The sequence below is a fragment of the Camelus dromedarius genome, chromosome 17, assembly GCF_036321535.1.
Source record: "Camelus dromedarius isolate mCamDro1 chromosome 17, mCamDro1.pat, whole genome shotgun sequence".
Taxonomy (NCBI): Eukaryota; Metazoa; Chordata; class Mammalia; order Artiodactyla; family Camelidae; genus Camelus; species Camelus dromedarius.
Window position 1 is genome coordinate 22930709 of NC_087452.1, and position 23790 is coordinate 22954498.

Below are 23790 nucleotides of genomic sequence, written 5' to 3' on the forward strand. Positions count from 1 at the left end.
TGTGATTACTTTGGGTCCATTCAGATAATCCAGGATAATATTCCTATTTTAAGGTCAGTTGGTTAACAACTTTAATTCCATCTGCAATTTTAATTCTCCTTTGCCATGTCAGGCAACATGTTTACAGGTTCTGAAAATTAGGAGGTCCACATTTTTGAAGGGAGTTGGGGCACTGCTTTGTTTTGAATCTGGCGCAAATTCAGGTCTGGAGATAGGGCTCCTCCCGCCAACACATGGGGAAAGCCAACTGAGGGGGAGAAATAAGACACACAGAAAGAAGCCATGCCAAGAGATGGAGAGATAAGAGAAAGAGACTACACTGTTGGGGACTCTGGATCCAGCCATTCCTGAAGCTAATTCATCTCAGTTAAGTATGATTATGTATAAGTCAGGAGATTCCCCCCATTTCTCTAAACAATTCTTGAATTGGGTTGGTCTCATTTACAATCGAAAGAGTCCTAATTACTCTGTATGCATGTGTAATCATATATGTTTATATATGTCTAGAAAAATCTAGAAGGAATAGAAGAAAGGAAAACTGGAGTGGTTGATGTGGGGTAGGGTTCATTTTTTATTTAATATATTTGTATCATTTGAATATTGTATGATGGTCATGTACTACTTTTGTCATCTTAAAAATGAAGGAAAAATAAGAGCCAATCACATAAAAAGTAAGTTCATTCAGTGCTCCAAGGTCTAGGTAAACAGCACAAACCTCCTAAGCTTCTCTTTCATTCAGAGCTTTTAAACAGTACCTGCGTCCACCCGAGGGCCCATAATTACAGGTTGCTTCTTGGGTGCTGATAATATGCTTTATCCTTTAAGAAAAGCTATTCAGATGGGACCACAGATGATAAAAGGGCTATGCTCAGAGTGCAAACAAAGAACTGCTGGCTCATCTTTGTGGGCCTGACATGGGCCTGCCCAGGTCCACGTGGCAGGGCTTGGAAAGCACAAGTCTGTCCTGATTCTCTTTCTTGCCTCCTTGGACTACAAATACATGCATTATAGGAACCTAAGTTAAAAGAAAAGGAGCAGAAACAAATGCCCGCATTTCCCTTAGGAAAACAAAGGGACAAAAGCAGCCTTAAAAAATAGGAACAGAATATTATGTTAAAATGTCACAGTTAAGAGCTCTGAAGAATTCTCCTGCTGGCCCAGCACAGCATGTGGAAAGACAGCACGTGGGTCTGAATTCCTATGTCTTCTCCTTGTTACAAGGCTTGATAGACAAAGAAGCCAACATGCAGAGACCCTTAGAAGAGACCCTCGGAGCACCCCAGACAATGAACATCAGGATGTAAATCTGGGCCTTTCTGATACCAGGATCCATGGTTCACAAGGCCCAGTGGGTACAAGTCACTCAGGAACCTTATTAACCACCCAGATTCTCAGGCTCAACCTTCCAAAGATTTGGAATCTGGAGCTCTGGGGCTAAGCCCAAGAACTGCATTCCATAATTTGGTGCAGCCATTGTGGAAAACTGTGTGGCAGATCCTTAAAAAACTGAAAACAGAGTCGTCATATGACCCAGCAATTCCACTCCTGGGCATATATCCAGAGAAAAAAACTCTAATTCAAAAAGATACATGCACCCCAATGTTCATAGCTGCACACTATCTACAATAGCCAAGACATGGAAGCAACTTACAGATGACTGGATAAAGAAGTTGTGATTTGTGTATATATACATACACAGTGGAATACTACTCAGCCACAAAAAAGAATGAAATAATGCCATTTGCAGCGACATGGATGGACCTAGAGATTATCCAACTAAGTGAAATAAGTCAGAGAGAGAAAGACAAATATACAATATTGCTTATATGTGGAATCTAAAAAAAAAAGACACAAATGAACTTACTTATAAAACAGACTCATAGACAGAGAAAACAAACTTCTGGTTCTCAAAGGGGAAAGGTGGGGGAGGGATAAATTAGGAGTTTGGGATTTGCAGATACTAACTACTATATATAAAATAGATAAACAACAAGGTCCAACTGTAGAGCACAGGGAACTATATTCGATACCTTGTAATGACCTATAATGAAAAAGAAAAAAAAAAGTATGTTTAACTGAATCACTGCTGTACACCAGAAGCTAACACAATATTGTAAATCAGCTATACTTCAATGAAAAATAGAAGAATCTGCATTCCAACAAGCACCTCACATAACCAGATGTAGGACGAATACATACACTCAACACAGGACAAATTCCCTCTCTCTCTCCATTGCACTTCCTGCCCTTTTACTTCTTTAACATATCTCAGACTCTGACAAGCAGAAGTTGCAGAATTACTTACACATATTTCTGGTAACCACTTTTTAAAACCAAACTCCACAGCAGAAGGAACTGGGAGTTAGTTCAATAAGTAACTATGAGTGACCAGAAGTTTAAGAAATCAACAATGAACTTCATACTCGATCGCAAGGGAAGTAAACAACATCCACAATCCTCGAGAGAGAAGAAATCAACTTCTTAAATATATTAAATCCACCAGACTGTAGGTAATTATTCATATTTCGGGGAAAGAAAGAATCAAAAACCTTATTGATCAAACCTTTCTGGATTGATGTCAGGAAATTGCAGCGGACTGCGTAAGTTCAAACCCCTCTGTTTTCTGCTGAGCTTTTCTTGTTCTTATAAGGTGGTTCATGCGTATTTCTGCTTTGTGTAGCTGGAGGGCTGGCTGTTCAGAATGCTATCACCTCCTTTAAACCAGACGTTGAAAATGGCAGTCAGGTGTTGCCCTCTATGGCTGAGCTGGACTTGCCCTTATTAAGTACTCAATAAGTAAAAACAGAAGCTTGTTTTTACTTTCCATTATTCCTTCCATTCAAAATTGCATGTTGAAACTAAAGAATGAAACATACCAGAGTGAAGCCATAGGTGATCTGGGTTTGATTTAGGTCCTGTCTCTCGCAGCTCTCCTGCAGCCAGAATATCTGAGTCACCTTACCCAGCTCTGTGCCCCTCCGCACTCCCAACTCCACAGCACTTACTCTTTCCTACTTACTGCATAATTCACTCATTTACTACAGCCACTGTTTACGTCAGTCACCCTCTCCAGAATGGGAGCTCTGGGAAGCTGGGAATTTTTGTCAAGTTCTATACATATAACAATGCCTGGAACATATCAACGCTCGTAAGTGAGGGAGGGAAGGAAGGAGTCTATAGTAAGAATGAACCAAACCCTCACAGAAAGAAACAGAAATAAAAGGTGCATAGAGAATGTGTATTGATGGTGATAGAGTGGTGCTGTCCAGTATGGTGGCTACTGTGGCTGCTGAGCGTTGGAAAAGTGGCCAGTCTGAATTGAGACTGGATTTTGAAGACTTAGAACAAGAAAGAATGTAAAACATCTCATTAGTAATTTTCTATATTGATTACATGTTGAAATGATAATATTTTTGGTACACTGGGCTAGATTACTATAATTAATTTCACCAATTTCTTTCTACTTTCTTTAATTTGCTAATAGAAAATTCAAAATGACATACGTGATCATACTCCTGGCTCACACTCTATTTCTATATAGGTTAGTGCTGTGTTGGAGTTTCTGCATCTCATCATTTCTTTTTCTTTGTTTTTGTGCTATAGTTACTTTTTTAAACTTTTTATTTTGAAGTGCTTTCAGATTCACAGAAAATTTGCAAAAAAGCACCGTAGAGAGTTCTTGGGTATCTTTCCTCCATGTCCCCCTAATGTTAATATCTCACAATATTTTTAACCGAATTAGAGACCTTATTCAAATTTCAATTGCTTTCCTCTTAACATCCTTTTTCTGCTCCAGAGCATGATCCTGGATTCCACACTGCATTTATTATCCCTCTTTAGTCTCCTTCAATCAGTGACAGTTCCTAGTTTTCCCTGGTCTTATGACTGTGGTGTTTCTGATAATTACTAGGCAGTTACTTCACAGAATGTCTCATTTTGGGTTTGCCCTGTTTTTTTTTTCTCATGAGTAGATCGAAACTCTGCACTTATAGCAAGAAGCCAACAGAAGCACTTCTGTGGTCTCAGCGCACCATATCATGAGGTCCATGATGCCAACGCTGTCTTATTTCTGGCAATGTTAATCTTGGTTAAGGTGCTGTCTGCTGGCTTCTCCACTGTAAAGTTCATTATCTTTCCCTTGGTAATCTATAAATATCTTGGGAGAGAGACTTTGAAATTATGCAAATATCCATATTCCCCTCCAATTCTCCTATACTGTTTTTAGCATCCGTCAGTGAGGTTCCCATCATTCCTGAGGCAGTTCTTCCAAGACCTGAGTGACAGTGGCTGTTCACTCATTCCTTCTGCATTGTGAAGTTTTGACACCCTGTCTGCTTCACCATCGATGGTACCTGCCTGGCACTGTTGGTATTTGAGTTTGCAGCCTTCAGCAAACCGGCTCATTATCTATGAAGCCCAAGTTCTCATAGCCCCGTGTTTGTGAACTGTCATATATAACAGGGTGTAGCTTACATAGAGTCCCCATCATTGCACACGACTCTCTTAAACATTACATGGGTTCTACAACACAACTCTTAATACAACTCCCCAGATTAGTCAATTTTGTCTGGCCTCATATTCAGCAATGATCTATTTACCATCAAGGAAAATGGAGCAGGATTAAGACACACCTCCAATTTACAATCTGCTAATGATTTGGTCACCCAGGATAAGGTTACAGGAGACACCCCTGACCATTTCTTCCCCCTCCACTTGCATTTGATCAGCACTTCCATCACATCAGGTACTTATTAACAGCTCTTAGCTCTTTCTTCATCTCCCTCAGCACTGCCACTAAGTCAGGCCAGCAGAGTTACTGCTCAATACAACCTGCTGACCAATGAATGCACAGAGTAGATCTCAATGCATTAACTTTTAAAACATCATTTCCACTCCCACCAAAGGCAGATCCACTCACTGGAAAGAGTATGTGCCTGAGGCAGCATGGAAGCCTTTAATTTTTACTTTTACATAATCCTTTTAAGAGACAGAGCTCTTCTTTGGCAGCTGGAATGAAAATTCGCTGATATCTAACTCAACCTTTCCCAAGTGTGTTCTGTGAAAGTCTAGTTATGCGATGCTAATAGACGTTATATTTTAAGACAAGGTTCTAGCATCAAATGAATTAGGGAGATACTGGGTGAAGAAGGACAAACAAATTTCTCTTCTGCAGGACTTTTCAGAACCTCCCCTAGTCTAATGTACACTGTGAAGGGGGCTGGTAAATAGTGTTTCTCAACAGGATTTCAATTCCTCACTTTTTTCCAGTCTCTCATTATTATTTATTTATTTTTCTAGCTTTATTGAGACATAACTGATACATTACATTGTGTAAGTTCAAGGTGTGATGATTTGATACATGCCTGTATTGCAAAAAGATTAGCGCAATAAGGTTAGTTAACACCTCCACCACCTTGTCTAATTACCTTTGTGTGTGTGTGCGTTGAGGGTGAGAATATTTAAGACTGCAGCAACTTTGAAGTATATGATGCAGTAATGTTGATTATAGTTACCATGCTGTACATTAGATCCCCAGAACTTAACTCACCTTACAACTAGAAGTGTGTACCATTTGACCAACATCTCCCCATTTACCTGATCCATCCCCAGGCAGACCACCCTTCTACCCTTTGTTTCTACGAGTTCAGCTTTTTTAGATTCCGCATTTAAGTGACATCATACAGTATTTGTCTTTCTCTGACTCATTTCATTACCACCTTCAAGGTCCACCCATATTGCTGTAAATGGTAAGATTTCCTTCTTTTTTATGGCTGAATATATTGTATAAATATTTATACACACATATAAACATGTATCACAGCATATAAAAATGTAATATAAAATATATGTATTTATATGTATGAATGTGGTGTGTATATATATATTTTTTCTTTTACCCATTCGTCACCATTTCCACGTCTTGGCTATTGTGAATAATGGGGCAATGAACACGGAAGTGCAGTTATCTCTTCGAGACAGTGTGAATCCCGCACTGAAAAGCTTTTCGTAGGACTAATGTTCCTCTAAAATCTTTTTCAGGATCACTGATCACACTTATCTACCTAGTGGGGACAAAGCAGTTTTTCTCAAAATATTTCAGAAAGGCCATTTGGGAAATTTCGTGGCCTGCAGTTTTTAAATATTTGCTTTTAGGGCACACTGCTGAGAAATAAGAACTGCAAACTTGGAAAGAGGCATGTCTCCTCCGTCAGCCATCTGAGGCCTTGCCCACTACGTCCTCGGAGTACTGGGGCCCACGTTCAGCCAACAACTCCTTTCACAGACTTGTTCTACAAGCCTGAATCCGGAAGAGGAAAATACACAGAGGGAAGGAGGGAGGGAGGAAAGGAGGGAAGGAAGGAGAAAAGAAGAAAGGGAGGAAGAGAGGGAGGGAGAATGAGAGGAGAGTGTACGTTTGAGGTCTACGTTGGAGGAATGTGTGCAGGAATAATCTCCGAGCTGTGTTAATATCCAGAGAGAATGACAAGTTAGGCCCAGAACAACAGATGGAGGTACACTTATCCGCGGGTAGAGGTTTCAGCTCAGGGATGAAATCTCTGGGGATGTGAAAACACAGAAGTCAGTAGGAAGGTCTACAGAGAAGATCCTTCCCCACACGACTGTCATCAACTGAAATCATCTCGCTGTTGGAATGCTGTCCATTGAAACTTACAGCCCAGCAGAATGGAGTAATTCACACAAAGATGGCAGTATTGATAACCAGTAAAACCCTTGCTTTTGTAGGGTGAGGGGAGATTCAAACGTCTGCCTTGGGTCTAAACCACGTTACAAGGTAAGCATGCTATTGTAGAAATGGCTTTCACGCTATGGATTCACTGCCCCCTCCCCCACCATAGACTTAAAGTATTTAATGTAGACACCTTTCAAGCTACAAATGGCAGGCATTCAAATGACTGGTTCCGCTCTATCTCCAACCCTCAATCATGCTTTGAAAAGCCACTAGTTATTGCTTCCCCCATGGTGCCACCATCCTCACGGTGAGAATAGAGTCCTGCTTGATGCAAGACCCCTCCATAACACGTTTTCTCTTCCCCTCCACACTGTCATATAGATATGTGGAAACTGGGGGAAAGATTAAGTGTTTGGGGCCAGGTATAGGTGCATTTGAAACCTCATTCCAAAATTCACTAGTTCTGTGTCCTTGGGCAAAGGATTAGTTCAAACCAAATGAAACTGCCAGCATTTTGATTGGCATATGGCAACTGCATATGGTTCAACCTAACACCTAAACTTCTGAGCCTTGGTTTTTCTCGTTTATGCATAGGACTAAATTACTGCTTTTAATTGTGAAAGTGACGTGTGTGTGAAATACATAGCACAGACATGGAACAGCGTGGGATCTCAGTACATGGGAGCTGTTATCATCGAACACCGAGCATGCTCCTGTCACATGTCACATCCTCTCATCCTCCATCCTTCCCAGTTCAGTTACTATCTTTCACTCATACTCAATCTCTTTAATTATCTGCCTTTTTTCTTTCACCTCTTTCTCGATCAGCTCAGAAATCTCTCTATGCTGTTCTGCTGTCTTTCTGTTCCTTCCCACACAATCTTCTGTCCAACTGAGCCACAAAAGAACGTCAACATGGCTGAGTGGAAGAGTAATGAGGGAGGGGCGTACCCTCGTCAGCAAAAAGACATTTGGAAAAGCTCTTCGATGATCACAGAACCTTTGCAGTTAACCTCTGTGGTTCTTGAAAGTTCCCAAAGCAGCTTTCAGGGTGTCCACGGAAGTCTCTCCTACTCATTTTTCAGCTCCTAATTAAAAACTTCACGCATGGAGCTTCAAGACACACTTAAAAGATGACATTCAGTTTTTGAGCTATCTCTTTTAATTAATTATGTTGCATGTGTGGTGTTCATTGTAAATGCATAACCATTCTAGCCATACGTGTGGCTTTCGTGGGCTAGCCTTCGAACCCAACACGCTCTGCACTCCCGGAGGAAAGCGACTGACTTGTAGATGAATTTGGAAAAGTAAATCATTTATAAATTTGGAGAAGTTAAAATCCTGTAGAATAAAGGAGGAAGGCGCAGGGGACGGGATTCCAGAAATAGCGATGTGCTGTTTGTTTTATCTTGTGATTTACGAATTCTAAGCGAAAGCGAGTGCTTACTACCACTTTACAGGAAGTTATTTCATGTGCTTCAGAAAGTTTCTGGAATGTTGTTAAGAAGCTCTCCATAAAGCAAAGCAGTGTCTCTCTGCTCTTAGCCGAAAAGGGCTCTTCATTTTAACAACCTTCTCAAAAGCTTGAATACCCAGACTTACACATGGCCAAAACAAGTGCATCCATATGAGATTTTAAAAGTTATCAACACATTATCTTGTAAGATGTTTTCATTTCAAAGTGAACTAAATTAACTCACTAAAAGGTCATCCTGTTATATATACTGTCTCCTTGGTGGAGATTTGGGAAATGTGCATGTTATGTAAGACTATTTTCAGTACAAACTCACTGAATTCACAAATAAATATGGTCTATTGTGTAGAACACTGCAACCTCCTACAATCTACATTAATCCTGGGCATAATGACCCTACTAAAAGCAACATTTTACTAACATAAATTAATCAAAATGCTATTGATACCTAAACGATCCATTACTGTTTTCAGACCCATCACCTGATTCCAGCCACTGCCGTAAGAGGAGCCACAATATTTTGTCAACGCTCCAGCTCTGAAATAGCTTCGGTTAATGCTGCCCAACAGAACTACCACGCAGACCACAAATGGGAGCCACGTGTCTAATTTTAAATTTTCTAGTAGCCCCACTGAAAAAAAAAAGGCAAAAAGAAACAGGTAAAATTAATTTAAATAATAAATGTAAACACAATATACCAAATATTACCATGTCAGTGTCTATTCAATATAAAACATCTTTAGTGACATTTTTAATGTTTCTTCATACCAAGTCTGAAATCGTGTGTGTATTTCACGTGTACCGCGTATCTCTGTGCAGACTAGCCACATTATGAGGGTTTGTAGCCACAAGGAGCTAGTGTATAATGGCACAAGTCTAGGTCTTTATCAGTAAATCTAATCTTTCCTGTTTCCCATGTAGTATCTTTTGAACATCTATTAGTTTCTAACATTAGGCTAAATTCCTACGATATTTTGAACAATAGAACATAGACAACAACACAGATGATCAAATTCTGAACTAAGAATCTTGTCATCCTACCCCAGTTTCTCCAAAGTACGACTTGCTGTAATAAAGACCGAGTTAACAAAAGCTGATGAAAACAGCAAAGGCGCATGTTTATGAAGCACTTATCATGTGCCCGACATTGTTTACATGTGAGAACTTTGATCTGATTCTCACAATAACCCTATGGGCTGGGTACATGACACTTAGAACCAAAGACTCCTAACAGAGATGTCACCAATGTGAACAGTAATTCTCATCCCCCATGCAGTCAAATAACAGTGGTCGATATTTATTTCGAGCTTGCTATGAGGCAGGCAGTCTATTAAGCTTAACTGTCATTATTTCATTAAAAATCACAAAAAAACTTTACCAAATAGGGATTATTATTTCTATTTTCCAAATTAGGAAATAGATTTGGAGGACTTAATCATCTTACCCAAAGACTGTAGCCAATAAGTAGCACTAAATCTTGGCACAGGCCACGCCATACACTATCACGTATAGTCTATTTATCATGCGCTCACTTGACAGAAGAAGGAGCCTTCTCTGAGGGCTCCCTTATACACTTAGGAAGACAAGTCTTGCCTACTAGAAATAACTGGAAATTATTTTGAGCACAATCTAAATTGTGTGGTTCTGATAATAAGTGAGGACACGTTTAAGGAGCTGGAGGATTCTGGAGCACAGCTTAGAGGAGAAAATACTCTTTTTGCTTTTTAAACGCCAGCATTGCCCAAGTGGCATTTACATTAGGAACCTGCATGTACAATCAGGAGAGTCCACAAATACATTGTTAATCAGCCCTGCCATTTGCTGGGCACTTTTTTGTTTTGCAAAGCATTTGAACATACTCTGGTTTATTCGATCCTTATCATCATGTTGTGAAGTGAGCAGGGAAGGTCTATGCTCATTTTATTGCTGTGGGAAAAAAAGCTTGATTAGCCCAGAACTGCACAGATGCTCCTAGGTTAAGGGGCCAAGTTCAAAGTCAGATCCTGGGAATCTGAGCCTAGCGCTCTTCTCTCCAGGGCAGTGTTTCTAAGAATCTGGTACTTTGTAGCCCTCGTGGCTGTCATATGATATTAGCCACATACAGGCCAGCTCTTATTTTCATAGTCTGTATTTATTTTTATGGACATTAGAAAACTAGACAAACGGCCAACAATCCATTATTTCAGGGCTTTATTGCTTAGGATGCGGCTAGAGTACGTATTTAAGTTACAAGAGTGAATTTAACTACATGAAACATGAAGCAAATAATAGTCTAGGTGGTAAAAACCCAGGATAGGAATTCGGGACACTCCACCTGGTATAACGCCACACCTTTCCTAATAAAAATCGGTGTGCACTGACTGATCAAATGAGTAAACAGACAAGTGTAAAAGTTCACCAAGTCCCAGAGGACTTCTGGTGATGTATTGTGAAACTCTGAAAGAGGATGCTTGCTATTTTTTATTTTTACTTTTTACTTTTTATAAATATATCGAGTGTATTTCTCTTCCAGAAAGCATTATAAAAAGTGCTCGAGACACACTGTTTATTTGGCTAGTGGCGTTGGGTTGAAAATTGAAGTGATTTTTAAAACTATGGAAACACAGTCATCTGGGCACTAGAAAGTAACTCACATTACATTTTCATTTCGTCTTGTACAGCATAAGGCATTTACATTCACTTCCTTCTATGGCGCTGTTTGTTCCAATATGGAATATGTATGCTTTACTTTTTTTTTTATCTGCATAAAGGAAATGTTAAATTTAGTCACTGTTTTTTCCGAGGAACATTCACTCTGCAGAGAGACTGAATTCCACCCTCTAAAGACCATGGTGATCAGCATAGTAATTTCAGGTTTGGAAACGGTAAAGCTCATGTCAGTCTAAGATGATGACTTAAACTGACAAAAAAATAGATTTAATGGGGCATAAATGACAGCATTTACTCTCTCTTAACAATGGCTCGTGGTGACTTGTGAAAAGATCAGAGGAACCAGTCCTTTCCATTTTGGCAGGCAATGAAGTAACCACGGAAATAAATAAGACTAAACTCTTGAAAATTAACCCTGAGCCAAACTCTTTGGTGATATTTTTGTATCTGCGAGGGACCAGGAGTTGGCAAATGAGTTCTCTTTGCAATCACTATTGAGCAGACTGTTTTCAATGCCAATATTTAATGCGGGTTTGTTAAGATGAACGCCATGATGCAAATTAATTTGATATATGAATCCTTAAAAAGTTCTAACACACCGTGTAAGTATTAATTTGTTAATTTAGGCAATTTGTTCTAGACCTCCTTGTCACTAGTAAAGATTAATAGGGCCTTGATTCTAATTATCTGCACTGCGACTCTGAATGATGGTCACATTGGGTAAGGATTTCAGGGACATTAGGGCAAATCCCTGTATAATGAGGACTTGCTGTGGGTCCTGACGGGCCATGTAATTGCTCTGTGTCGCAATTTCATCAATGTCGGGGATTCTTTGAAAAGATACGTAAGCTCCATGGAAAGGGAACCTAGTCTCCTGTCATTTTTAAATTCCCATCATTGCCAGGCACAGTGCCTGGCACCACAGTGAAAGCGGCATTGATTAGTAAATCTCATCAGAGGGCACTGAGGAATGCTGATTTAATGAAGCAAAAGGAGTCGGGGGAAGAGAGAAGGTGCATACACCAGGGATCAGACAGAAAGAAAGATGAGTAAGTACACTGTTTCTCAGAATTTTTTTTCCAGGAATACAAATGTTGAATAATTATATAACAATGTGCTTCTCCTCACTAATACTGAAATATATGTGTTCACAGGATTCCATTATTGGGAAGAATGTGAGGAACCAGGCACCTTCAGACCCTCCTGGTGGGCATCTAAATTGCTTTCTAGAGAGGAATTTGGGAAAATCTGTAAAAATTTAAGGTTTGTATACCTTTTGTCCCAGGAACTTGTCTTACAAATGAAGTCACAAAACTACGTTAATTGTAGCATTGTTCGTAACGGCGGAAAACTAAATGTCTGTCGGTAAGTGACTGGCTTAATAAATTATGGTACAACTACGAGGACAAAAAAATGTGAAAATGTGGTAGGTCCAGAGGTTGATGTGAAAGGATATTTACAATTGTTTTCCGGAAATAAGAATGAGTTTGTGAAATAGTATTTACAACAAAATCAGTTTGCATCAAAAATGAACAAAGAAAAAGTCTGAAATGATACACATCAAAACTCTCGATGGTAATTATCTCTGACACGTTACATTGGGGGGATTCTGAGATTTTTATTCACTAACTTCTGTACAATAAAAGTTTTAGAACAGAAAAAAAAAAAATGTGTTCCTTTTTCTAACCAAAAAAGATCTTTAAAAATGTGGTTAGAATCAATAGAAAATGTAACTGTCTTAAGAGGATGGGATATGAAACGGTGGAAAAAAAGGATGGAAAATGAACCCCCGGGTAGGTATGCTTAAACACCTATGTAGAGGTTGAGGAACATAATTCTCAGCTAATTTTTAAAGATACCTAGAGCTAATCACGTACATCTCGGAAGAAGTTCCCCCTCTGCGCTTAAGGAAAAATGGTTTTCTGCACTCTTGACTTATTTCTGCTATCTCAGTGTTAGGCTTAAGGAGCATTGTAACTAAAGATCCTTCACTGTGATCAAAGATGTTTAAGTCCCTTGATCAGTATCTCGGAAATGGCAATTCCTCAACTCCTGCTTCCTCCATAATCCACCCCTTGGCCAGGGAAATGAGAATCTGCTACAGTGCTAAAGCCTCTGGAATAACTACGTTCTTAGAAAACCCTGTCACTTATGTGACTCCTTAACAGTCTCCAAGTGGCAGCTGCTACTTTGGCACAGAATCTTCCAAATTAAAAGACGTAAAACGTTCTACAGATGGTATGAGCAATATAGCCCATTTCTTACAAATTTTAGCCAGCTGCAAAAGGAAAAAGGATGATCACTGAGAGCTCCAGCCTGGGATGCTTTTGCCTTCCCAGTTCATTCCTGGACGTGGGAAATCAACCGGAAAGGAAATGCCAGGAATTCTGAGTCCCATGGAACACGACGTCCTGGAGAACCGTTCCCTAGATTCCTCTTGCCTGCCCAGCCTGCCTGCCTGCCTGCCAGTGGGGAGCAGGCTCAAAGTCTGGGAGTGAGGAAGGGAGCGTCTGCTATTGTAGGGGGTTCGTCAGCTCAAGGACAGCAATGCTGCTCTCCGCAGTGTGATGGTGCAGAACACGTCATGGTGCAGCCAAACCCAGCTGGGCAAGGTCTGGCTGTGTCGCTTATCAGCTATGTTGGGCAAGTCACTCAACCTCAAAAAACTTCCTCATTTGTCAAGTGGAGTTCAAAGTCACCATCTCCCTGGGCTGTTATCTCATAGGGATGCTGTCAGCACTACAGCACCCCATGTGTGATGAGCTTGGTTCCTCGCATACGGCCAGATGATCGACAAAGTGGCTTTTGTTTGATGATAACGATGTCGATGATGGGATCACCAACATCATGACCTTCATCATCATCTTCATTATCATTCCTTGCTGGGCAAATAGAGTTTTGGGGTAGCTGGTAAATAACTCCATCGAAGACACCCATGGAAGTCGCAAGATTTGGATAGGTTTCCAGCTTTGGCATTTCTGTGTGTGACCTTGAGTAAAGTTTTAAGTTTCTGTGTGCTGATTTGCAAAATGGGGAATCAAAATACTCTGGATCTGCCTCTGTTACAGTGCTGTTGTGACAGTCAAGGGGATAACCACCCTACCAATAATTGTCAATCATTATACATATATACGTGGGTACGTGCATATACATACACATACACACGCACACCTATATACACATATATAAAGTAAAAGAATTAACACACCCATCCTACTTTTTGATTTCTACCCTAATTTCCACTAGACCTAGGGAGGAAAGGCAACGAGCACTTCAGCCTCTTTTGGGAGGACAGGCTCAAAAGCACGTTACTGCGGGGAGAGGTAGTGAAATTGCTAATTTGCCCGTTACTACTAAACTTGAATTACTCTTTGCTGCTTCATCACATGTTGCTTTTCATTCTATGAGGAATACATGCCATAGCAGAAAATTTCGGAATATCAGAAAATAGGAACATCCATTTGCTTAGTCATGGTACTTTCTTTTTTCTGTTTTATCCTCTGAAGTATAATAAATGAGGCAAGTGTTTGCTTAAAGTGTAATCCTATTTATTAAAAAAAAATCTATCAATGTTAAAACACAAAATATCAGGCAGCTGCAAACTGAAGTTCCCTATCTGTCCATTTCTCCTGAGATCAGCAGTTCTCCAGGTGCCGTGTATCCAAGAACCCTTTGGGGACTTTGTCAGTGTCAATCCTGGGCCCCATCAGCAGTCATGCTGATGAGGTAGGTCTGGGGCAGGATCTTGGAATCTCCATTTTCAACAAGCTTTCTACACGATACCATGCAGGTTGTTGGGGGTAGATGTGGGGGTGGTTCCTGAACCTTACTTTGAGAGACAGTCTAAAGTCCTGACTCATGCCCTGGCCCCTGAATTCCCACAGCTGGATCTGGGAACAGGAGCCAGGAATGCAAACCCCAGCCTTACAGTTGTTACTGCTTGATGGCCCAGGCCCTGATGCATTTACTTTTCAGTTCTGAAAGCCGAGCATCTGGGAAGCAAGGCAGCTGGAGCACTTGCCTCCTTTTTGTTTGACCTGTGGCCCCCAGAGAATTCCATTCCTCTCCCGATGGCTCACAGAATGCCATTCTCTCAGGGATGGGTGGGGTCGGGGAAGGAGCCGGCACACAGGTCTCCACTACTCAGCTGACACCAGCTTGACTTCCTCAAGTAAACTGTTTGACTTCTGGCCACCTTCTTGATAGCTCCAGGGGGTAGAGAGAATGCTTCAACATCCCTCTGGTCTCCAAAGAGAAGGGAGAAGAGATGGAGGTTAATGGGACCTCAGAGCAGACACCTAATATTTCCAAGGGACATACGTAACAATGTGAGTGGGAGGTCTTCTTCTGACATTCCTGGGCTGTCGCCATAGCAGAATTCCTTTATCTTTTTCTAGGCAACTCATCCCCCATCCCCCATCCCCTATGCCCTGCCTCCAGTTCCAGGAAAGAAAACAGAGGAAAGGAAGAACTAGAAACTTGTTTTCAGAACTTAAAATAAAAGCGATGTTTGCATTCTTCTAAGGAGCAAAGCTTCTCCCAGGTAATAAGGTTATGCCCACCCCACTCCCCCAAGCCTGCTCTGTAAAATTACACACGGTGAGACTGAGAACTATAGGAAAGGCTCATCCTGCATACACTGATTTAATCTCTGCCACTTGTCACCTCCCTGTGGGAGCACCACAGAAACAACAGCCTTGATCATATAACCTACAATCATTTTCAATAAATGCCCAAATCCTGGTTTTTAAACCCCTGTTCAGATTTTACTTAAATAGGACAAAGAGCAGAAGAAGCCCTATGAGGCTGAAAGAAAAAAGACATATAATGTAATTGTGTTGGATTTGTACATTTTCTTCTGTTCTCTCTGGAGCAGCAATGGCTGGTGCACTGCCAGGGTTCCCAGCCGAGGTCAAGTCTAACTGTTCCCCTTAAAAGGAGGTTAAGAAAATGTATTTCAGCTTTCACAGAACTAGAGGTCTAGTTCTCTTAAGAAAGCGTCAATCCAATTCACTCATGCTGTAGATGAGGATACTGAGGTTCAGAGAGGAACTCTGTGCTGGTCACTGCCTGTTTGTTCTCAGTTCCAAGACCTGCTCCTCTCCTGTTCTGCTCTGCATCTCAGGGGCCTGATTTCCTTCCTCACTGGTTTCCAGTTAGGTCGAGCCAATGGGAAGCTCTGTGGGAGACTGGAGGGCAGGAGCACCGGAGAAGACGGAGTAGCTCTCCGCCTCTTTCTCTTGCTGCTTTGGGTAACACGTCCAGCAGTGGCTGCATCTCTGCCTTGGTTTGTGCTCCTCTGGGCAGCTCTCTCCATGGTCCTGGCTTCTGCCACGCGGGCACCCCATCCTGTGCTCAGAGAAGACCACCTCCTTCCCATATGCCTCTTGTCCAGGGGTCAGTAAACTTTTCTTTTTAAAGGGATAGACGGTAAAAACTCAAGGCTTTAGGGGACGACAGGCAACGCCAAGGATGTTTTGTAGGTACTTATGGAACTATAACGTTTAAAATGCAATCATTAAAAAGTGCAAAAACCACTCTTAGCTCATGAACTATACCAAAGCAGGTTGCAGGCTGGCTGGACTTGGCTCAAGGGTCTAACATTGCCACCCGTCGCTCTAGCCTTAGGGGTGGTGGTGAGTCCCACCATTTCCTCTTGGTCTGATCGTCCAAGCCCTGCCCGCCTAGTTCCCTATGTTAACTTTTAGAAATTGAATCACTTGGCATGAGATCTCTTTTCTTGACTGGATCCTGACTGATGCAGGCAATGACTTGTTTCAAATCATATTTCAGGAAGTGGAATGATTACCCACTTCATGTACTTCTTACTGCTTTCAGAAATGTATTCACAAACATGCCTCAATGGAATCATGGAAGTTTCCGTTTGAGTTAAGTCAGCTGATGCCTACTTGGGTTCTGGCTGTCCTGGATGGCACCCTCATGCAGTGTTGGAAAATTAATGCTCCCACCCACCCACCCACAAGGGGTACCCACAGCCAGTGTCAGGAACAAGAAGCTTAAGATTGATCCCTGTACTGACCAAATGCTACCCAAATGCTAGGCTCAGGGAGATTTTAACTTGCCCATGTGCTGGGTGGCAGAGCTCAGATTTGAAGCCAGGGGTTTGGCCAGAGATCCACCATCATTCCTTGGGCTACACCGTCTTCCAATCTCTCCAGCTCTCGGCCCCAGAAAACCACCAGGTCTCATCACATACAAAATTTATCTTGAGGCACAACATTAAAATGAGATACTAAAGTTATGAAGTTTCTGAAATTTTAGCCAAAAAAGAGTGCAACCCTCTGGCAATGAGAAACAATAAAAACACGTTCAAATATAATTGCAAATGCAGCATTTCCTGCACTTATTTTTCCATAAGGTATAAAAAAAACTGCAGCCCTTAACATTTTTATTTCCCCCAGATTGGCCCTTATGATTTAAAAAAAAAACAAGTTTATCACCATTGCTCTAGGGTAAGGATCTTGGGAGGAAGGGGCTTCCCCCCATGACAGAACGAGCATTACCGGATAATGGCCCAAACTCCACAGCCTTCCTGGCATCCACCTCCACCCGTCCCCGCATTCCAAACAGAAGTGGGCGAATCGTAGCAAGTGGCTAGAGTCCTGAAGAGAACGGTGCTTAAGCAGACGGCGCACAGCCAAGCAGCCCCGCTCGCCTCGCCCTCAATATACAGGACCCATTGTCAAATTCTGTTTCGCGGATCACAGGGGTCAGACTCGCAGCCCCATTCTCCCATCCCACTCATGCCAGACAACCCGGGAAGACCATGCTTGTGCCACTGAGCCTTTTCTGCCCTCTACTTTGGGAGACTCTCATTCTCCCATTACTTTAATGAGAAAAAACAAACAAACAAACAAAAAACCGCAGGCCTGATCATCATAACTTCCAGGGCAACCCAAATAAGCGTCAAAGAATTAAAAGCAAGTTAATAAACGTGAGACAGTTGGATATGTATGTATATTTCCATATTTGCATATCAGGAGAGAGAGGGTTGGGGAAGCTCCCATTTCAAGTAAAATATATCTTAAAGGGGTCATTTTGTTGTCTTGAGGGTAATTTTGCTAATTAAATAGGATAATTATCTTTGTCAGCTCTCTATTTTTACTTACATTTTCCTGGTAATGAAAGTAGAAGTAATACACTAAAAGAGAACGTACTGAACGCCAGACCTCATTTGAAGCATTTCCTATACATGACTCATTTAATACAACACTACTATGACACAGGTAACACTGTCTCTGTTTTACAAATAAGGAACAGAGATGGAAAGCAATATTCTCAACAAAACACAGCTAGTAAGTTCCAGAGCAGGGATTTGAACCTGGGCAATCCATCTCTAGAGTTCAAGCCACATGACCTGGTTGCTTCAGTAGATGAACAGTGTGAAAAGTCATAAAGGCTTTGAAGCCTTTGAAGAAAATCTGGAAAATGTGGACAAGAGTACAAAGAATATCTGATGCACTCAGAATCTTACCACCTAGAAATAAAGGAACATTTTGATGTAGTAATCATGACATGACCTCTATAAATATGACTCAGTTTTTGCTGTTTGGGTATTCCAAGAGAAAAGCCATGTGCTTAATCACTAAATTTGCAGAAAGTATTTTGGGGGTGGACTGACAAAGCATAAACTATGTCTTAGACAAAACTCATTTTGGAGGCCTCATGGATCACTTCCCAAATCTAAGCAATCATCTATTTTCAGATACTAAGGCTGAAGTCCATGGTACTATGACTGTCAATTGGAAAACACCTACTGCATGTGCTAAGATACCATGGACAGAGGAAACCAATTGTGGCTTCACAGATGGAGCCCAAACCGAAGAGCACTAAGGGAGATGTTCTGAACTGAAGGTACTGATTTCCAACCAGGCTGGTTTTCATACAAGCCACATTGTACAGTATGATTTAGAGTGAGAGGAAATAGGGATCTGTCTTTATCCCTACCTACCTACCTACCTACCCATCCATCCATCCATCCGTCCATTCATCCACTCACCTACTCACCCACCCATTCATCCATCCACTTAAATCTATGGTAGTGTCTTAGGTTGGATTACCCAGGAGCAGACCCTGAGATCAAGATCTGAGTGCAAGTTGTTTCCAGAGGGCTCATCTCTGGAAACACAAATAGGATAGTGGAGAAGTGAGACAGGAAAGGGGAAGGAGGTAATAAAAGGTGTGTTCATGACCAGGTTTCCATTGTGGGCAGAGCTATCCTGCTGGCTCCTTTCTGAGGAATGGTATGGGCCATGCCTTAGTGGTATACCCCATGAGAGGTGAGGAAGCCGGGATATTTATCCTCCAATTCACATCTGTCATTGGATGAGGGCTGCTCCAGGAGACATTAAGTCCCAGCATTTCTGGCCTGCCCTGCATACTGACAAAGCAAGCTCCTGTGGCTAGAGAAAGCCCTTTAACAGCCATTGGGACCTGCATTAACAAGTGCAGGTGTGAACTGTGAGGCATATGGGCAATGGGAGTATGTGTTACAGCCAGCTAGGATAAAATAAAACAAAATTGGAATCACAGCACATGTGTATAGTATTGTATTCTGCTTTGCCACCTAATAGAATGCTGGGAGCGTTTCACATGTCTTTAAATGTTATTTGAGAAAATGCGTTTTAATGGTTGCCTCTTACCTTTTATTTCACCGGTTCCCTATTTTTGGACATATGAGTTGCTTCTCATTTTGAAGTACTCAGAATAATTCAACAATAAATACCTTTACACACACTTCTTTCTATCTCTGGCTATTTCTTTAGGTTAAATTAATCAAGGACAATTTTGTTAATTATCTAAAGCAGGGATTACTAACATGTCTGTAAGAATCCTTGACATTGACAGAAAATGTAATTTAAAAAAAAAAATCCTGGTGGGCACCACAAGACATGGAAGTCACAGAACAAAGAACTTCATTTATTTTTCATTACGAATCTGCTGTTAGTCTCTGTATTCAGTTGTTGTCAAATGATGGAAGATTTTTACGTCTTTATTGTGGAAACTTTTATTACTGTCTAGCCAAGGTGGCAAGTTTATCACCATGTCATCCAATGAGCTGATTACTTTCAAGAAGCAAGAGATGAGAACACCTTCTCTGTAGGAAGGTCATGAACACACTTGCTCGCTTTCTGCACACCCTCACCATCTCCTGCAGGCCTAAGGGGAAACGGTGAGAGCCTCAGAATCTTGCATTTTACTTGTCTGAGGGAAAACATACCAAATTCTATCTCCCATTCTCCAACAGCCTGGCATGGTTTCTTTCCTACTGAGATATCTCGTGAAATTTCTTAATGACCACCGTTCATTACATCCACTGGCCTCTTCTCAGGTTTCCACTCCTTTACTTCTGAGACGTGCACAGTGGTGCCACCCACGCCTGATGTGATCCTGCCTCCCGTGAAGCCTACACTTGCTTGGTGGTCCCACGTCTTTTCCATATGGCTCTTGGCGGTCACCTTCCGTCCCTCCTCTCCTTCTTCTGCGGAAGCTTAGCCCCCTGGGCCCATTTTTCCCTCTCCCTTGATGATCTCTCTTCATCCAGGACTTACTTCTCACTGCAGGAATATGACTCTCAGGGGTCCATTTCCAGCCTTCCCCTCTCTCTTCTTACAGGGGGTCTAAGTATGAAACTTCCTGACAGAGAACACCTCAAACGTGACATCCAAATTTACCTTCTCTCTCTGTCATTTTCAACTCCTTCTCCCTATTGAATCACTTGGGAGTTCAAGGTCTCCTAAAATCTTGCCTCCAGTCACCTTTCCAACATTATCACTTTACGTGAGAATCATAATTTTTCGCTTTACTCATCATGCTTCTAACAGCCTGAACACTGCTTTCTTCAGTTTTTATTCAAACTAGTAGAATGTATTATAGAATATATGAAATCCAAAAGTTTGGATTTGATTTTCTGTGTGGTGAACTTTCCACCCTGACCACCTCTACCTCTACAGGCATCATGTAGAAATGGAAAGTGTGAGTTGGCATTCCTCATATACGCTTCCTCCAAATACCTTAAATTCCTTAAAATAAGAAACTCCACTTCACGCGCTTGTGTATAAAGGAGGTGCCAAAAATATTTAACCCAACCCCCTCCCAACTTATCAAGTAAGTTTCTACCAAATCAGCACATTACAGTAGATGAGAAAACTAGTTAAATACCACTTGTTCATTTTTAATCACGAATCAAAAGGCAGATCAGGTGATAAGTGTTTTATTCTCATAGTAAAAAGATACATTGCTGAATGTAAATTTCTTCTGATAGAAGTGTGCCTCAGAAGTACGTATAGGTGGTGGTGTGAAGGAGCTTATAATTTTGACATATTTGTTAGAAGCAGATATTTTGCTAATTACTAGCATTTTGTAAGTTGATACCTCACATTTGATAATCTGATAAGGAAGTTAAGCAGCTTCCTTTGATCTGTCATGTACAGACTCACTGTTTTTGTTCCGATGACTTGGCATGAGAGTTTATTGTCTTCCCTGTGTTTGCAATAAACGAAACTGTTAGAAGCTGCCGCTGGATGCTCTCATTTTATTTCTAAGATTATGATGAAATCATTGACATCGGTTTGGAAAGTTTTAGAAGAAAATAACTTTTTAATGATTTACCATCACCAACATCTTGTGAACCCAACTTCTTCTGAAACAAATGACTTCAGAATAATCTGCGTAAATCCTAGATCAGGTCACCTACTATTGAAATCTTCACCAAGAAGATACTGGCACAACACTTTAAAGTATCCAAAAGCACAATTGAAATTGCAACTCTAAAACTGAGCCTCTTTGGGATGGAATGTGTATCTCCTAGATGGACATCAATGGGACAAAAATGCAAGACATTCTGTGGGAGGAGATAAGCTAATCTTGATTTCTTAACAATGGACAGTAAATGTTGTATAGATGTGGTACACAGAGTGGCAAAAGCCTTCTTTTTACTAGAACGGTGGTTTTTAAATTGCTTCTGGGAGACCTAAGGTTCTGAGGAGATATTAGGAGGGGGTGTAGCAGAGGGTGAGTAATGTGTGTGGCAGAGAGAGGGCTGGGGAAGACCAGATGGATGCTTCGTGTCCCTTTCCTCCTCTTGTTCGAGTTTCTCAATGACTCATATCTGTTAGATATACAGAGCTTCTGAGCAAGACAATGTTTGGAAGAAAAGTTCTGCTACTAAAAAAAAAAAATCTAATGGTTCATAATCATTGCTTCAGAACCCAAGTAAAAGTCTGTCAAAAGAGCAGGCCACTGTACTTACAGATGTCAATGAACATTTTTATCCAGTTTCTCCAGTTGCTTTTGAATTGGGCCAGTAATAACGTCTTGGGAAGAAAATGAAGAAGCCCAAGGCTGGAAAACGTTTGCTGAAAGGGTCTTTTCGAATTGTACACTTAGCTAAGGACTGCATGGAATAAAATATCACCCTGCTCTCCAACCCCACTCCAACCCACACGCTGTAACCATCTGCACAGGATTCCTGGCTACTCTTCCAGTTTGAGAGACAGAGAGACCTGTCTTCAATGTTTAGTGCCCTGTTGCTCTTCAGATGTTAATGGGCTGATCGTCAAGTCATTTGCTTCTTCCAGATCTCTTGGAGGGAAATCCTTGTAGAAAGCAATGCAGACCTTATAACTTGATGAATAATGTTGTTAAGCATCCTGCACCTGTGGCCCAGCCAGTGGCAATTCTCCTGTCCTACCCGACGTCCCCTATACTGATGATTAAGCATGCATTGGCTTGGCTATGCCACACCAGAGCCAAGGAATTCCTCCAGAACTTTCAGACATGTCAAGCATCCTCACTCCCATTTCCACCAGTTTAGGAAGCTCTTTTTGCTAAATCATCAGGGATTCCATGCTTAATATTCATCAGCTTTGGACTCTTACTAGCTAATTAGGAGAGTATCTACTTGAACAGAGAGGTGTTTGCAACTTCTATCAGTGTACTACTCTTAAAAACCATTTAATACATTGATATAAAAGTCTGCATGATTCATTGCCTATGATCTGAGGCGCTTTTGTTTTGGACTAGGAACAGCTCACTAAATCAGTAATATTAAGGATGTGTTCCGTGACATACAAATCTTCCAAGATGTTCAGTGAGAAAGACTTTATGTGGTCAAATATACTGGGAGAAACATTGTGTTCTTCTCAGTAATTCAAAATGTGTATTAGAAGGTCAAAGTGCTAAGAAGTACTTCTTAAACTTATTTGATCATATAATTTAAAAATTCTCCCTCGCTTCCTCCTTCCCTCCCTCCCTCCCTCCTTTTCTCTATCCCTTCCTTTCTTTTCAGAAACATCAAATATCTAGGGCTCCGTGGGAAAGATTTCAGACAACAATGCACTTGCCTGTCTAAGGAAAGTTTTTAAGGGCTAATTTCTACGTTTCCCCTGGAACTCCAGAGCCAGCACTGTGTCTGGCACAAAGTGAATATTTCGTAAATGTTTGCTCAACTGAAGTGCACACAAGAGAGTCTGTATTAATAAGATGCCAAAATATTATGTTGAAAGTTGTCTTCAAAACTCACACCAGTTATTTGGTACCAAGCATTTGGTAGTTTCACAGAAACAAATTATTTAAAAATTGAATTCAATTAATCCACTTTGGATCCACAGATCAGAATCACAAGATGCCTGATATGGGACAAGTCCCAGTACGTATTTTAGTCATCATTTTATAGACAGGTCTTATCTTTCCTAGCGAATTTATAAAGAGGTTGAAAGAGTTATCTCAAGCAATTTAAGTACAGGAGTAGTGACGTGAGCTCTTGGCTCAAACTGGGTGGGCTCAAACACTGCCTCTGCCACTTACTGGCCAAGGGACTGTGGGCAAATGGATTTGTGCTCGGTTTCCTCATTTCAAAACGGCGGTGGTACTTGTACTCCCCTCAAAGGGTCATCGTGATGACTTTATGAGATTAGACAGGTAAATAACCAAGCACAGTGTCTGGCACATGGAA

General features: G+C 41.2%; 1 protein-coding gene and 1 long non-coding RNA gene across 3 annotated transcripts in view; one reads left to right on the forward strand and one right to left on the reverse strand.

Annotated features, from left to right (window-relative positions):
* SYNPR (synaptoporin) overlaps positions 1–23790 on the reverse strand; it is a 272798-nt gene that overhangs the window by 78992 nt on the left and 170016 nt on the right. The window lies entirely within an intron of this gene.
* On the forward strand, positions 2438–8887 carry LOC135323307 (uncharacterized). The gene is made up of 3 exons (XR_010384706.1): positions 2438–2600; positions 6745–6793; positions 8639–8887. It is a non-coding gene; the product is annotated as an uncharacterized LOC135323307 (long non-coding RNA).